The sequence below is a fragment of the Ambystoma mexicanum genome, chromosome 10, assembly GCF_040938575.1.
Source record: "Ambystoma mexicanum isolate Mex_15411 chromosome 10, UKY_AmexF1_1, whole genome shotgun sequence".
NCBI classification, from domain to species: domain Eukaryota; kingdom Metazoa; phylum Chordata; class Amphibia; order Caudata; family Ambystomatidae; genus Ambystoma; species Ambystoma mexicanum.
Window position 1 is genome coordinate 1,218,467,297 of NC_090932.1, and position 17,715 is coordinate 1,218,485,011.

Here is a 17,715-nt window from a genome sequence, read left to right on the forward strand (position 1 = left end):
TTCAAGTGCAAAAACATTTGCATGTGATAACACTGTCACCATGAGGAAAAGGCACGTTAACTTTTGCAAACAGTAAATTAGTTCTAAAACAAAGAATAATTGCTTTTTTTCTTGGATTTATGAACCACTGTGCATAGTCTGATTTATTGGCAACAACAGCAATATTTTTATGGTAGAATTGACCATTTTGTTTTTGACATTATTTCTTAGTCCTAACATTTGCTTTAAGAGAAAGGAAGCCATCCACAACCTGCCTTCTTTCGATATTACTAACAAGTAGTTCTTCACTAAAGAATACACAAGGAGGATGTGAAATGAAATATTTTATTTATATCGCACTTGTACACAAGTGTTTCAGAGAGCGACCAGGCAAAAAGGGAGGGGATCAAGTACAAAAAAATAAAACAGCGATCTTACTAGGCCCAGTGACATTTAAAAAAGCACAAGTGCATGGAAAAGGGAAAAGGGGGAAGTAGGATAATACCCTCAACGGCTGCACCATCGGTCAACAATGGTACTGATTTTGCCTGGTAAACCTCGACTGTGTCGTCCAATGGTAAACCGCCTAACTGCCTGCCATATCTCAAAATTGAGCCGTTGTTTTGCGAGACCTTCGATGATTGTTGTTCTATATGTGTGGACCTCCTCAGGTCACGAGAAATTGTTACAACCAGGTAGCGAAAAAAAGTAGTTACCCAATCCAGTTTTTCATTGTTTTCATTGTTAATAATGATTGCGTTACCCATAGGTTTACTGCTATCAATGCACATTACCTTTGACTTTCCTATATTCATTTTTAGATCTTTTTGTCCCATAGTGTCACTGAATCCATTGATCAATATTTGGAGGGCATGCTTTGTTCTAACCACCAAGACTGCGTCTTCGGCATACAAGAATACGCATGTCTTTTGGCCAGCCATCCTGGCAACATCACTCATCAAATCAGACTATGCTTTTGCTAGTGAGTTTATGTGAAGATTAAAAAGCAGCAGTGCTATAATGCACCCCTGCTTTACTCCTTGGAGGATTCAACATGTTTGCATTGCTTTGCCTTGATAATAGATTTGAATGCATTTTGACTAAAACCTGTAAAATCTCCCTTGGCATGCCTAGTGAGCGCAAGACTTCCCAAAGCTTTCTGTGACTGATATAGTCAAATGCGGTTGAGGGATATATAAAACCCTGATATACCAGGCATTTATGGCCACCCACATATTTATCCATGACTATACTCAAATGCAATGTTTAATCTATTGTACCTATGCCCTCCGGAAAGCTATACTGGTACTCTGAGAGGATTTGATTTCCCCTACCCAACCCAAGATCTTTCCAAGTAACACCCAACTGAACCACTTCACAGAGGTATCAATTAGGGAGATTTGGCAGTAAAATGAATGATTGCACCTATCTTCTCTCTTAGAATGTTAAATATGAAGGGGGCTCTTGGCACCCATGCTGCCATTTCATGCTTGAAAACTCATTCGGGATTGAATCTGGTCCTCCAGATATTCCGTTGGCCTTCCCCATGAGAGCTTTGGCTGCTTCGCTCATTGAAATCACTAGGCCATAATTTACCCTGCCAAAAGTCATAAGCAAGAGAATGTTGCTGATTAGTATGTAAGAGGCTTGTCCCCATCTCATCTCTTGGTTCATTATGTAATGCTGAGAAATGTTGGATCCATTTGACCTCACCCACCAGTTCTTTATGATCGGTTAAGGGTTTGTCATTTGTGCTAAATCCAACAGTGAGTTCCTGTCAGTATGTTTTTAGATTGCCTAAAATCACCGCCCTCTCTAATTTCAGCCACACTTGATTTGCTAGTTCCATTTTCCTGGTTTTTAATGTCATTTGATAAAAATGCCCTGGCTTCGGCTATGTCCTCCTGATTTCGGCTTTGCTCTCTCAATACAAACTGAAGCAGCTGCTTAGCAAACTTACATTTTGCTTTAAACCACAATGGTCTCCCTGACTCATTTTTTATTCTAGAAGGCTTTCTCCTAAATGCCGGACTATTTATTGATGTTATGTTTTCCCAGACTAGCACTTTGGCTTCCTCAGAAGTGGCAGCATGTAGATATGTCTCCAAGTTATATATGGTCGCATGTATGACCTTAGCTGTCAATTTGTTTACATGTTCCCATTGTAATCTTTTATACACACCCAAATCAACCCCCTCACCCTCCTCATCCCCTGACCGAAGGAGTTCCTCCTTGACGCTCACAGCGAAGCTTCTACTCGATCCATTGCAACATGCATCAAGTCCACCAGCTCTGACAGAGGTACACCGCTGTCATTGGCACAAGATAAAAATAAGAATGCGTGACATGCCACAAAATGACATTAGCTAACTCTATATCTATAATCAGTAACGTCAACAAACTGAAAAATAATCAAGTATTTTTGGTCTTCAGGGTGCTTGACACATATGTTGCCAGTCACCACAATTCCTGCACCTTGTAGCTGGTGAGCGTTCACATTAAAGGCTTCAAAATTATCTATATGAATCTTGGCTCAGTTTGGTTCTAAGTCCAGCAAAGTTCCATGAAACCATGTTCATGAAACTTCTACAGTTGTTATCTTTGTTAAGGCTTGGACAGGGAAGCCTGGATAACACATCCATAAATGGCATCTTTCACTATGTTCATTAACATAGATGAAGGGGATCTGGACAATACATCTTCTAGCGAGCTTGGTTTAGGTCCATCATGTCCATTTGAAACTCTGGGCCATTGGCAGTAGTGGCCCTTAATTGCACAGGTCGCTGTGTAGATGTTTTCATCATGTTATCAAAAACAGGTACATAGCAGGTGTCATGTAAGTAGTAGATGGTATGTCGCATATAGCTGCTCACAGGTACTGGTTTGCCATCCCAAACTTAACTTCACAAACACTGCAGGACATACAGTCCAAAAGAATTTTCGAACTGAAAAGATCCTGAAAGATAAGTTTCTGCCACTGCCTTAATAAGTGCTCTATTGTATGAATTTGTATTACCATGATTAAGACCCTTAAAGCAGCAGCTGGTGTTGTCTTCCCTCCAACCTGCCAAAAGATCCATCAATGATTGGTCATTCAGGCATTCTCTTCCTAAACTAGAAGATACCTTTGGGTGTATCAGGAGGGACAACGGTGGCTGGGTTCCATTTTGATTTATATCAAATGGTCTCACAATGTTAAAGAACCTCTGTTTGCTCACAGTGGAGTTTGTTAGAATGACCAATAGAGAAGAACCCACTCCCTTATTCACTTTCAATGGCACTTCCCTGCACAAAGTACTTTGATGTTTGAATGCCTGAGATGCCTGAAATCTTTTATTGAGGCTAGAGGCAACGTAGGAGTCAAGGGACAAACACTGTCTTCAGAATGAGGATTGTTAGCCTCAGTGGTGGGCCTTTGAATAGGGAATTGGATGTGGGTACGTTCTGTCTGAGTTCCCCCATGAGCCCGTACACATTTTGTATTAGCTGTGTCAGCACCAAGAAGCACTTTAGAGTTACTGCCCTCAATCAGCTTCAAGATAATTTCTAAACACTTGTGCAGGCGCTGTTCAGCCCTGACTCTTGAGACTTGTAATTCATGAATCTCATCCTTTATATTATCAATGCACGAATTGATATTATTCAGCCATAACTCGAATGTTCCATTACTTCCAATTGAAGGTTGCTTATCTCCAATAACATGTTCCTTTGCCTCCTGTTCTTCATCCCCATCTATTCGACTGAATTGCAGTTGTTGCAAGTAGATGCCATCAACCTCTGTGAGCTGCAGGCCATTGGGGAGTCTGGCAAGTCCATCAGAACATACACTACTGGAAGGGTTCCTCCATCAGCTACTATTGAAATGGAGAGAGTGGTCTTCTTCTCTCTAGGTATAAAGTCAGCCACAATTGCTCATTATCCTCTGCAGACTCCTCTCTATATGTAGCTGGGTCCTTCTGATCAATAAACACTCCACTGAACAATGGGACTGCGCATTGGTAATTTTCTGATTTTAACAGATTTGAGAGACAGGATCAGGCTCTATATTAGGATCTACATTGTGCATACTCACCATTTGATTGCCTCAAATGGACGGAAAATCGGTTCCCATTCCCATCGAATTCCCATGGTCCTCGCACAAGGCTCTACATGAGATGGTGCAGGTATCACACAGTTTACACAACCCTCTGTGTAATATCTGTCAATGGATCTCTCCAAGGCTTCCAATAAAGATCTATTAGATGGCCCAATATCTCCAAGACTTAACCCCACCTGCCCTGCCTGGCGTACATGGAAGATAGAGGACAAAAGATGTGTCCCTAGGCAAAGGGGGGATGAACTTCCACCTCCACTTCCACCTCCACAGTCTCGCTCAATGCCCCTCATGGTGTATCCCTTGGCAGCTTCGGAGTCCTAAGGAGACTTGACTGAATTAGGCATTGCAGATGAATGGAGTAGAACTGTTGGCATTTTTTGCAATGTAGGGGAAAGGCCCATTTGGGAATTTGTGAGCCCTTGATGTTGTGGTGTAACCACTGAAGTTGTGCCAGTCACTCTCTCATCCAAGACGCTGTAGCCTCTGGCGAGCTCTAGAGTGACTCGACTTCATAGTTGACTGATAAATGTTGCTGCTGTCTGGACTGAGTGGGCCAAGTGTACAGAGTGGAGTGAAGCCCACCTACTTGCACCTTTGCCCCTCTTCATGCTGGGACCTAGATGTTGCTCCCTTTTTCACTCATTGTAGGATAAACTCCAAACAACCCCCAACCGATACACTCTTTAATAATGTTTTAATAATGTTTTGTCATTAATCTGGCCAGATTTAGATTTAAGACAGAAATGACAACTTAATCAACAGCAGGAACAACAGCTGGCCTGCCAGACTGTAACAAGCTAAGGCCTGAACTGTGGTGGGCCACTTGCCATGGTCTACACTACAGTCCCTACAACACTTCCCGGTGGGGATAGAGTGGTAATAAGTGGCCTGCTTACATATGCATGTGACTTACCAATTCTGCTCGGCCAGCACATGGACCGACACTACTATTGCAGTGGAACCACTGAGTAACTGGCAACCCAACACTAAGTAATCACTTACAATCCTCTGTAAGTCCAGCGGGTAAGGGAGTTGTAAAATCAATGACTTAACCACACTTATGAACAGTGCGCTTGCTGTCTGTCCACACGTCCCCAGTGCTTAATGCCTGATCCGCTACATCCTTTGCACTAGCCTATTGTGAGAACAGCACCTTACACCATCCAAAATGCCATCAAGCCACACTGCTCACTCACGCAGTCTCTACCAACATTGTTCTGCGCTGCCTCCTCGTAAATATGCAAGTCTGTCTCAGGCACTCAGCACTTGGTAGGGACCAACAGCTGTACTCACTCAGATAACTACAATGGGGCACAAACCTCTAGCATTTTACAGTAGTTTTTTAGATGCAATAATGCTAGGACATTTCCCATGTGAACAAGCATTGGCAGCAGCTGTATTTGCAATTTAAAATTCATCAACGATAACTATGGGTGACTCTTTATGTAGTGCATGCACTGTTTGCAATTCTTCAAAAAATGAAATTCCCACCCACAACACAGCGTGCCTCAGATTATGAGGTAATTCTGTCAAATTCTCCAATTAGAATTGTGAGATGCCACATTGTCAACCCGGCTACTTTTCTTGCAGAACTGATGGCTCATTGTGCCTATAGGGTTAACACAGGTGTCACATGTAGCACAGGTTTCACAGGTGTTCCCCCCACCTCCTAGACTAACCTTGTTAAGCACTTGCTTAGGTTTAGGCTGAGGCGTGATGGGCGTGATGGGTGTTGTCCTGATGTCAGACTTGTTGTTGTCAAATCTGTCTGCCATAATGCCAGTCGGAGGAACCCTCACATCCTGGCTGCCAATTATTTGTGGGGGGGTGTATGTACGGAAGCCTGGGGCACAGACTGGGGCTTCCCTCCATAGGAGACATGGGAGACATTAGAGGCATGAGATCAATGATCAATGATCTCTCACCCTCCATCTACCCAGCTGCCATCCTTGCAATGATAGCAGCGAGTGGGCTTAGAGTGATTAGTGAGTGGGTAATGAGTGGCAAAAGCTCCAAGAAGCCATTCAGACCTCAGCCCCTAGCCCTGGTTTGCCCTGCCCCATGGTTGCAACACCCTAGATAAAGACGTACAGAGCCATATAGAATGACCATCAGCCATAACTTTGAATAATGCTGGCGCTCGCACTACCTTACTTTCTCTGCTTGGACCGCAGGGCAGCAGGGCAGCAGGGCAGTGGAATTCTGCAGAAATTCAAGGCTGCAGACTTAGGAAGGGGGGTGGCATGCGGTCGGCCCCCCATTATTTTCTGCCCACTTCTGCCCACTTCTACCCGCTTCTTTGCTAGCCCTCACTTCTGTGCAGCTTTTTCTTGAAGTGTGCCTCACTGCTCATGTTGCACAGTCTGGGAACAGTAGAGGAAAGAACCTCTCAACGTGGTTATGTGACAAGCTGCACTTCGTACTGCAGTCACTGAAGCCGCCTCCGACACGGACACAGAAACAGAGGAGATTTTGAGATAGAGTGTGTATCATCAGCATCAGAATTGAAAGCTCTAATTTCGGCATTAGAAATGTATCCAGATGCCACTATAACAATTTATTCTGATTCTGTCTAAGTAACCTCCACAGTACCTTCAGGAATGTCCTGATGGAAAAGGAGAGGTTTCAGAATATCCGATGGTACACCAGTGCAACATGCCCAATTATCATCCTGATTAATTGTCGGGCCCTGCAGCAGTAGGCTTGACAAAATGCACCACTGACACTAATGGAACAAACATGATACTTTGTAGTATTAGTGTAGCAGATTCTGCAGTAAAAAAAGCATCATACATGCACAACATATTGGAGATGGATGTGCTACCCCCAAATGTAACACAATAGCAAGTACAGCTAACTGAACCCTACAAAACTCTACCCCTAATACAAATCATAGAGTTGTAGGGATGCACCCCCAACAAGAAAAGAAGCTGTGGACTAGGAGAGGGTGCATTTTGTCACCCACTGAACAAGTGGGGAGACAAAGTATTAAAGGGAAACAGTTATGCCACCAGAACTACTGATAGTTTCCCTCGAGCAGCTTCACTAGCCTACACACACACATCATAGGAATATATAGCAGCAGATTTGAGAGAGGATTGATTTGTTCCTAATTTAAAGGATTGAGTGTCAGAATGTATAATAAATTGTGCAGTGTGCCAACAATATACTGCAGGATATACACTAAAACAGTGAAAGCAAATTACCTTGCCCATTTGGGCCCTTTCACCATGTGCATATCAACTATGTCAAAATGGAAAACAGGTGTAAGACATATCTCTATGTGATTGTTGTGGTATGTCCCTTCTTCCGTTGGCTTGAAGCAGGTCCTTGGTCCCACTGTGATGAAAAATCAGCAGCAACATTCCCCGTACATGAGGTATTCCCCCACTGGGGTATCTGTGAACAACTGAAATCAGATAATGGCCAGCATTTTGTCAATGATTTATTCAAAGAGATAACATCCATATTGGGTATAACACACACATTATGTTTAGTTTATCACCTACAGGCCAATGGAATTGTGGAGCGCCCTTAACTGTCTGCTCAAAGAGTGTCTTGGGAAATTATGTGTTACCTGAATAAAAATTGTCTGCACTGCTTGCCAATTGCCCTCTTTCAATTGCAGAATCAATCAAGCTCTGGCATGCATCTCACACTGCATGAAGTAATAACTGACAGAGAATGCATGCTCCACTAATACCTTCACATGCATGTTGAAATGCTGAAAGTGCTGTGACTGTTTCAGGTGATGAATTTCATGAATATATTAAGGGTATGATTGATTCTCTTATTCTCTTAAGTCCATCTCGAACTAGATACCGCCTTGACAACAATGGCTGGCTACAGCTTCTGGAGAAGAAGAAACCCCACAAGAAGATTCAGCGCTGCTACCACTAGTGTAGCTTTACCAGGACCACTAGTGTAGCCATACCCGGGAGATTGGATGTTGTTTCAGAACTTTGTGAGGAAGTAAAATAATGCTTGCTTTGCAGGTCCTTCCATTGTGGAGTATACCACAGTGACTACAGTGACACTCCAGGGACATAAACAATTGGTTCATATTTCTGACTTCAAGAGAGACAAGAGCAACACCCTCCTTTCCAAGTCAAGGATCGCAGCAAAAGCGAAGCATCATAAGATATATCACTGTGTCAAACTCTATGCATCTGTTTTTCAACAGGAGCTTGGAAAGTATTATTAGACAGCATATGAGATGCAAAGGATTCATGGAAAATGTGCCTTGTATAGCATTTACCATTCGTTTTTGTTTCTTCCTTTGTTTTCTTTGGATATATTGTAAATGGTTTATAGCACAAGAGAATACTAATTTAACAATATATGAAAAACTGGAAAAATAACCAGAAGGAGATATGTTTTTGAACCTGAAAGATTGGAAGGAGGTACCACTCATGGATTTTCTACTGAGATTGAAAACATGGGTTATTGCCATATGCAAGTAGTGGAAAGGGAGAGATCAAACGAGACCTGATATGTGAACTCACTCATTTCTCATGTTGCAGGTGCCCCCAGACTGTTCCTAGTCCTGCAAGTAAAACCAGAAACAGCACACTGCCCAGTTCATCTTGCCCTATGTAAGATGAGAGGGTTAACTAGGGACATAAGGTGCATGTAAAATGGCAAGAAAAATCAGTATTTGTTGACAACTTTATACAAATGAAGACAATGGCAGATAGATTGGGATCAAAGAATATTGTAATGTATTATACCCTGGAAGGACCAAACACAGGGAAAGTAACGTGTAGGACTATGAGTGCAAAGAAATGCACAGATGCACAAGTGAAGATACTGCCTTGGGGCACACAGAGACCCCCACTGCACATAATTGGGGATGCCTTTCATAGAGGGAAACTATCAAAGTGGGAATGAATACTTGGTGTAAAAGAATAATGGACATGCCAGCATTTATATTAGGGAGAGCAGCCCTTGTGGACTATTATTGATGGCACTCTGGTGTACATACATCCCCCATTGAATTGGAGCTGCTCTTGCACATTAACAACTCTTCACTCACTGGCAATGGTGGTGCCGAAAAGCCATGATGTCTCAATTGCTGAGCACTGCACCCTAACTGAACTATTGCAACAAAAAGGTAGTAGCTCTTTGACATTGAAAAGGATTAAGAGTGAAAACTACTTTTTACAATCCTCTTCTGACAGTTTGGCAGTGATTTCCACAAAGTACTGGCTTTTCAGCAAGGTCGCTGTCTTGCTGAAAAGTGGATGCAGATAACCAGGTGGGAGCTGCTACAGCTTGCCAATACTACAGAAAAAAGACTGAACTTGATAAAAGAGGAACTTAGTGCACTCAGATTACTCTCCAGAAGAAGTATGTCCTTGACCTCCTTACCGCTATGGAAGGAGACATATGTGCAACAATAGGCACAAGCTGCTGTAAATACAAGATAAGGGAGTGCACATAAATGAATGGCTTTAGGCCCTTTTATCCACTCAGACTGTTTTCAAGTATCTTGAACAGAAGCAACACACTAACACAAGTAGAATAGGGACAAGGGTCTTCTGTTAGAATATAAACACAAGTAGATTAGAATTAGTTGCAATACTATATGTATTTGTGCCACATTGAGAGTGTTAGGTTGCAGGATCCACTGAGCTGATCAATGAGAAATTTAGGGTGATGAATACACTGAGAGGATTACTAGGAGATGCATAGAAAACATTATTCCTGATGAACTCTAAATGTATTGTTGAGCATTTTGCAGCAAAGGTCTTATTTAAAATTACACAATGTGTTAGTTTAGAGCTGTAGTGCCACACTGCTTAGATTTGACCAACTTTACGAGAAGCCCTTTTTTGACGAAAAGTATGAGACAGCCAAGGCTACAGTGAAACAGAGTACACGATGGTGCTCAACAGAGTAGAGAGAAGATATTGTTCCCATAACACAAGAGCAGATTTGTAGCAAATATTTCTGGCCTAAACTATAATTAAATAAACACACAAAAGCTTTGATTGCCAGTTGCATGGTGCGCCAAGAAGAAATTTGCCAAAGACGCTAAACTAAGTTGTGTACACCGTGCTCCCTTTGGCCAACTAGTGCCACTACACCCTGTACTAAATGCAGTAAAATAGAAGGCAATGAACCTCATTATAAGTTTTCTGGTCCAGAAACAACAGTGCTGTTAAGCCTACCGGCACCGTTGTTTCCAGACCAGCAAACTACAAGTCTGCCTGCCGGAGCTGCTGTGCTCAACAGGTCTGACCCTGTCGGGCGCAGTGGCCACGGTAGGCAGACTTGTCACCGGAGCACCGGCACCATTCTCAATGGTGCCGGTGCTCCATTGTCCCCATTCCCATAGATAGCCCATAGAAACTGGGAAGTCAGGTGCTGGTAATTCATTCCGCTGGTAGCACGGGCAGGGTTGATGCCGGACTCGGAATGAGGCCCAATATCCCAGTCAGACAGAGCCCAGAAAGACTGTTATCCATCCTGTGACCCAATTAAAAGATTATGCACCTGCGTTGGCAGCGAGTATTGAGCTAACAGTTGCTAACTGGAACATTCAAGGTTGGGGAAACTGTCAGAGACAAATGGATCCCTGGCTTCGGGAGACAAAATGGGAGAATATTTTTCTTCTGGAAGCAGAGGTTTGATCTCTCTATTCCCAGCCAGTAAGTCAAATAATAATTAGATTGTCTAGGACTAGGACTGTCTAGACATCTGAGGCGACCTTAGGAGGTGCCAGCTAATGTCATTGAAGTATTGTTATCAGTATCAGTATGTAGGGTACCAACCAACTGAATTGTGTGGTAGTGATGTGATTGTTTTGATGACTATAGTTGGAGGGATGGGCCTGGGTGGGGTTATAGACAATGGAAAAGCCAATGGAAGATTACAATGTATAGGGTTCTGTAGGAGTTTTGATTAGTGTAGCCAATTTTTATGTTACAAAATGTCACAGGTATTATTTTTGTTAACTATGCAAATCCTGAGGTTTCATGCCTTATAACTGTCACCCCGAAGTGGGCTTGTTGAATTTTTTGTATCTTGCTTGACTCCCAGCTGACACTTTGTGTGTTAATAAAGTGAATGAAGCAGTTTTTTCTTGCACCTGGTGCACTTTCATTTTGTTGTTAATGGACTGGTTTTGTGTGCATTAATAAACATTGTTTGATCAAATGACAACTTGATGAAATGCAAAGCACTAATGAGAACAGGACAAGATATAGAAATCTTTGGCTCTTGCATGTGCTTCCACAAATGTGTCAGTCTGGTAGGACATGCAGTACATGGACAATCAACCTGCCACATACTGTGTTCCAGGAATATGATTGATCACCAACATCAATAAAGAGGTTACTTCTCACACATGATGGCACAGAAGCGAATATGTGTTCTAAGACCTATACCCAAACCCCCTCTTCTTACTCTGCCTAAAATACACCTCAACCCCAAGATCTGCTGCTCCCCAAACACTCTCTACTATATCATTTTACCTCTCCCCTCCCTAAACACTCCCTAACCTACTCCTCCAAATGAACCACCTCCCCAAACACTGCCTAGCACACCACACATCCAATCATTGCTGTGGCTAAAGTAATGTCAAGTCATCAGTGATATCATTGTCTCTTAACTCTCCCTGGTAGACTAGAAAGAGTATAGGAGACTATGCTCATGTGTCATTGAGGCCTGTGAGCAACAAACGTATTAGTCATGTTCAGTGAGCTGGAAGGTGTAGGCTGCAGGACATCATGGACTGCATGTGGACCAGTGAGTGTTCCATTCTTCTACAGTATGGAAGACATTATTTGGACGCCCAGGGTAGTGTTGTCTATACCCTCCCCCGTTCTCTAGTTCTGAATTGTAATTGCACCCACCAAAGCTATGATAACTGCCACACCACAAATCCTGTATGGCCAATGATGGCATGGCATATGTCCTTCAGCACCGACAGCTGATGATTTGATAGGTCCGCCTGATGTTGGAGTCTTGTCTCTCCATCTGGTAGAGGAGGCTGGTAATGGACAGGTTTTGTCCCTCTCTGACATCATCATGTATGTCTGTGCTGCCCCTACCCCACTTCATGCACTATGTGATGCCATGAATCGTGTTGTCAGCTTTCTCTCACTTGTGTGAGTGTGGATGTAATCAGGGGGCAGGTAATGTGGGGCTCACACACCTAAAACATCTATGCCCCCTTCTCTAGTGTATAATAGTGAACTGGTACCTGTGGCTATCGAGGTGGCTATATCGTCACCTATATCCATCTAAACCAATTTCAAGGGAGGTGAGCTGAAGGCCATCCTCTCCAACCTTCTATGACACAGAGCATGTCTCCACTATAGAGGATGTCTGGCTGGTCTTCTCCCTGGCATGCTTGTCCAGGATTGCCACACCTGGGGACCTGTCCTGCCTGACCAGGTAAAGCAGCCTGTACTGCCTGTTCATGGGACGGTGCCTTACCCTTCTTCCCTTTGGTGACATGGGGGCTGCATCATTTGTATTGGCCTTTTACCTGGTGGTTGCAGAGGTTGCATTGGCACTGGCTATACCTGGAACGCTGATGCTTGCTGATGGAGCTGTGGTGCCAACTTATCTTGATCACAATGGGCCCTTTCAATAGTGTTGGTGTCTTCTGGTGATAAACAGGAGTGACATGTGGTCAGTTCTTGAGCAGAAAATTGCTGCCATCGTATATACAATTGGTCGCCCTCCACAAATGACTGTTCTGTGCTACTCATGCATTCGACACATCCATGAGGGTGGCATGTAGCATCTCGTATCTAGCCACAGTCATGTTCAATGGAATGAGAGCCTGGTGGTCCATTATGTCTTGGCAAGTCTATGGTTCATCCTTTTGGCTATATGGGAGTCATGCAGCCTGTGTAAGCGCTATATTGAAGTATACTTTCTGTGTTTACATTGTGTAGGTTACATATGCTTGTGGCCTTACTGTGGTGCATGCTCATGGCAACCCTGGTATGCTATATTCAAGTTCACCACTTCACCCTACATGGCAATTTCACCACTTAGGTCTGTCCATTCCTACACAAAGTACTGATAACACTATACAGAGAGGGTATGCACTGCCACTAATCTGTGTTCCTGCCTCAACCCCAGACTTGACACTTTCTGTACACCAGTGATTTCAATTACTGTTGCTTCCTTTTCTTCCCACAGTTGCATAAAAGAGTCTGAAACAGTTCCTCAACCAGCGACCATGTACTCCTTGGAATACGTTGAACACATAGTATTTTTATTTTCAAATAAAGTTTTACAGCATCTCTTTGCCATACCAAAACAACGTATGGTAGCTTTTTGCCGAAAACATGACATATAATCCGCTTGAAGTGCTCACCTGAATGTGATGGATGCGTTGTTTCTCTCCATTTCGACTGTTGTCCCCATGCTTATAATTGCGGCACATGGGCCAATGAAAGCCGACACGCGGGTTCGCTTGGTTGTCAATTTAGGACGTAAAAGATGATCCCAGTGTTTAAGTTGTAGGAGATAACGTGACGCAGAGTGGCATGGGGCAGTGCCATGGTGGGAAGTAGGAGGGTTGTGGCATTGTCCCCTGCATACGTGAATGGGGTAGAGGAGCTGCATATGTATGCCAAGTTTATAATTTCGCTTTTTTGGAACTCGTTTTAATCGTATGCAATGTTTCCCCCTGAACATATCCTGAGCATTTGTCCATCTCTGTACCAACACATTTGCTCATTCTCTTTGCCCGTTTTGATATCCCACCCACCCACATGTCTTCCTTGTTGGCATAAAAAGGCAGCAGATTTATTTTCACAATATAACAAACTCAGAACACTGCAAACACACTTTGTGAAAATAGTTCTGAAGGTGCTGCTTGTCCAAAACTTGCTTCCTCCTTTCCCAACCAAGTCCACAGTAGGCCAAAGCCATCCCCAACCATTCTTGTCGGAGCCCTGTCTGCCCTTGTAGGTGTTGAAGGGCTGGGGGAGTGCCGTTTATCTGGGGGAAGCTGAGCCCTCATTGCTACCACCAGCGCCCCTGCCGCTTAGGCCCCCAAGAAGCACTGGTCCCGAGAAGAGCAAAGACCCTTCCGGCTTTCCCCTGGCTCATTCGGAATCTGTATCTTGCCACTGGTCGCCAAAACACTGCCTTGCCATTCTGCGACATCAACGGCCAGGCATTGCCATTATGCCACTCTCTGAGCAGGGTGGGTGGGTGGTAAATGAAAAACATGTCTTTCGGTGCGGCGGGCGTCCTTCTGCTCGAGCTGGATTCTCCTGCAGCAGGAAGCCGGCCGGCTTATAAGCAGCCTGGCACGCCTCCTCCTATATCCCGTTGCATTTCCCTGGTTTTGGCGCGCTTCCCGCCCCTCAGGCTGCCTTTAGCACACATCCCCCTTAACGAGGGGGGGCCCTGCCCAGCGTATTAGGACGCATCCTCCATCTCCTCCTATGTCATCATCTCCAGTATTAACGTTGAACCGTACTCCTTCATGTGGTATGACATTATTTTGTGTACCTGCCTCGTCAGATCACCCCATCTCTTGTTTAGTTCTCAATGTGCGTGGATGTGGTGACTCTGTCCCGCACTGTGTCCCATATCTGAGCATGTTCGGTTGGGGTTGTTTTCAACATCTGGTTTACCTCTATACTGTGTGACTCCTCGGACACTTCCTGGGCTAATGCGGTTTTCTCCTCTCAGTAAACTTTAGTTTCCTCTGCCTCAAATCAGGTACTTGACAAACTCCGTGGTGCCGTGTTTGCTGGTTGCTGGTCATTAGTGAGGGATGGCTTTGATATGTGATAGAAAGTAACTCCTGTGCTGGCGGCGTTGTGAGATATTCACTTCCCCTATGGTTCGACTTCTGGGTGTACCAGATATGGTACTGCAGTCTCTGATTAATCAGGATGCAAATTCATTGAATTTGCTCATTGGTTAATTACCATGACTAAATGCATGGTGGCAAATGCCTAATCATCTGCTATGGCTCTGTTTGCCACATGCAGTATAAGTATTACTGGACTGATTTGTTTGGCCCTTTTATCAGCAACCACATAATCAGGCTCAAAGTGAGTCTCTGCTTTGCAGAGCACAGACCAACAGCAAAAATAACCTAATGGCTCCAGGAACCATTTTATCATTTAAATATCTCACAGCCTTTCTGATGTTTTCTTATTTAGAGAAAGCACGGCTATTCTGCAGTTTCATTACTACAACTCTTGTGAGGAAAATGCAAATGAAAATTATAGTATTAATAATTTCTTTCATACCTTAGAGCACATTTCAAATATGGAAGTTAATATAATGCACGATATGCAAATGTTTGGGACGCTAGGCTTTAATCTTTCCACCAAGCCGCATTAAAAGAATACACAAATGCCCCATAAAGACATGTAATAATCATTCAAATCTTAATTACCAGAATACTTGACACATATAAGAGCACTCACGATCACATATTCACATCAACTCCAGCATTCTTAGTGCAATTAATTCATAATAAAAAATGACTTTCATTTCTCCCACTAAAAAAGTGGAAGAAACTGTGATGTTATTTACTTTCTTGACTTCTTAATTATCTTTACTGCACATCATTAAAATATTCCTCTTATCACAGCAGAAAACGTGCCCGTTCACATGTTCCTGTTTCATGCAAGTTCAGCACCTGTAAGCTAAAAGTGGACCATTGTGGTCCTAATGGTACCATGATCTGCCGCTTGCTCATATATGTGCAAATTAGTAATCTCATGTGCGGGAGCATGAGTGTAACATCTCATTATGGATCAGGTCGGTGGTGACAAAATGACAGTGATCTCATTTCTAGGGGGTATGATAGATACTGGGAACAGGTGCATATGCAATTCAGCAATAGGTGTTTACTAAAAGCATATTCTTTCAATACATGTTTGCATCAGACAACAATGTACATTTGCCCAAGTGCTAAAATACATAGAACTCATTGGACAAGATTCTCAAAAAGCAGAATCTAATAGTGAGTACAGAGCATGTGTTGTTTTAATTTACACTGCTTTTAGAAATACTCAGGTCACCATCTTCTCAAAGTTCACCTGAACATTCCAGGTAGAGCTGGAAAATTGCACAAGATGTGCTCTCCAGCCCGCTTGACTACATTAGGGAGAGTGTCCCCAACACTAATTTATGAAAGTGTAAAAAGCAAACATTTGGTTGCTCGGGAGCACATTTCCCTTCCAGTTTGAGGGATGGAAATGCAAGTGTCGCAGTCACAGTTTAAACCATGGCTGTCAGACTTTAAAAAAAAAAATCATGACAGGCTCAAAAATGACCCTGTCACGATTTACACCTCTTAATGTGCCTGTTTCAAATGGTGACACTGATTTCAAGGCATTTCAAAGCACATCCTGCTTGTGAATTGTACCGCATCAATTATTTCTTTTTAAATCTAGTTTATCACATTTCAAATAAACCTTTAAAATCATTGTATGTTACAAAATAAACGTGTAAAACAATCTAACATCAACAATTTTAAACACAAAATACTTAACCATATTTCCTATAGAACATAATCATTATTTTCAGCTAATAACCAAGCAGGATGTCCTTCCAATATGCCAAGGCAGCCAACACTAATGAGAAATGTCCCCTGAACAGAATTCTCACTGAAAACCTCTCCTTGTGTCCTTTTGGCATTAATGTACAAATCGACTAAAATGATGTTCTTGCAGACACTGAACTGCTACATTCCACAGAAATGTGATTCACAATTTTTACAATGGATGGGTACTCAGAAGCTCTACAAACCCTATTAGCTTTGGGGATTTTCGTGGTTTCAAAATTTCAAGAGATTCAAATGTATTTAGAAAAACTATATTTCGTAGTATGTTATAATGTGGACGTATGTTCATGCATTCCTTAATCAATTGTTCATTATTAAAATATGTGTACAGCCTAATTCTGTTCCATTTTATGGACAATTAACGCCACTATATCTAGGGGTATGGTTTATACTAACAAGATATCGAAACCAGTAAATGTTTACATTAACAACAATGAATTGGAAAACATAGAAAATGTCGATTAACTGGGGTAAGATTTTCATGTAAAAACAACTGGAATGCTCGCATTGTTAGGGTTGCCACCAAAATGAACCAGGCAGCAGGAGGGGTTCTATGTTTTACTAATTATTCTGGTGGAGGTGCAATAGGCCTGGCTCTAAAAGTATATGAGGCAAAATTATGTGGTATTGTATGCTATGCTAGTGGTGTGTGGGCTCTATTGCCACTAAAACAAGTATATGTAGCTGAGCAACACTGTCTTTGGAAACCTTTAGGGGTAGGCCCGTTAACAGCTGATGAAGCTTTATATTTCGAAGCCAAAGTAACACCCTTTTCAAATAATCTTCTATTAACACCAGCACGTGTGTGGTGTTCAATATGGTTAAATGACAAAGCCAAGGTATATAAAGACATTTTATTGGATACTCTGGCACCTGACAACCCCAAGGTAATCAACTGGCTGAGTACTGTTAAAAAACTATCTTCAACTGTAGGCTTGGTTAAGTACTTTTTCTTCTATTACTACACTAGTAAAAAGCTTATTGAAAAGAACCTATACGGAATATAATTATGCCTTACAAATGGATTGTTGTCAGCGTAAACACTACTGTAGATCCTTCATTCCACAGTATTATG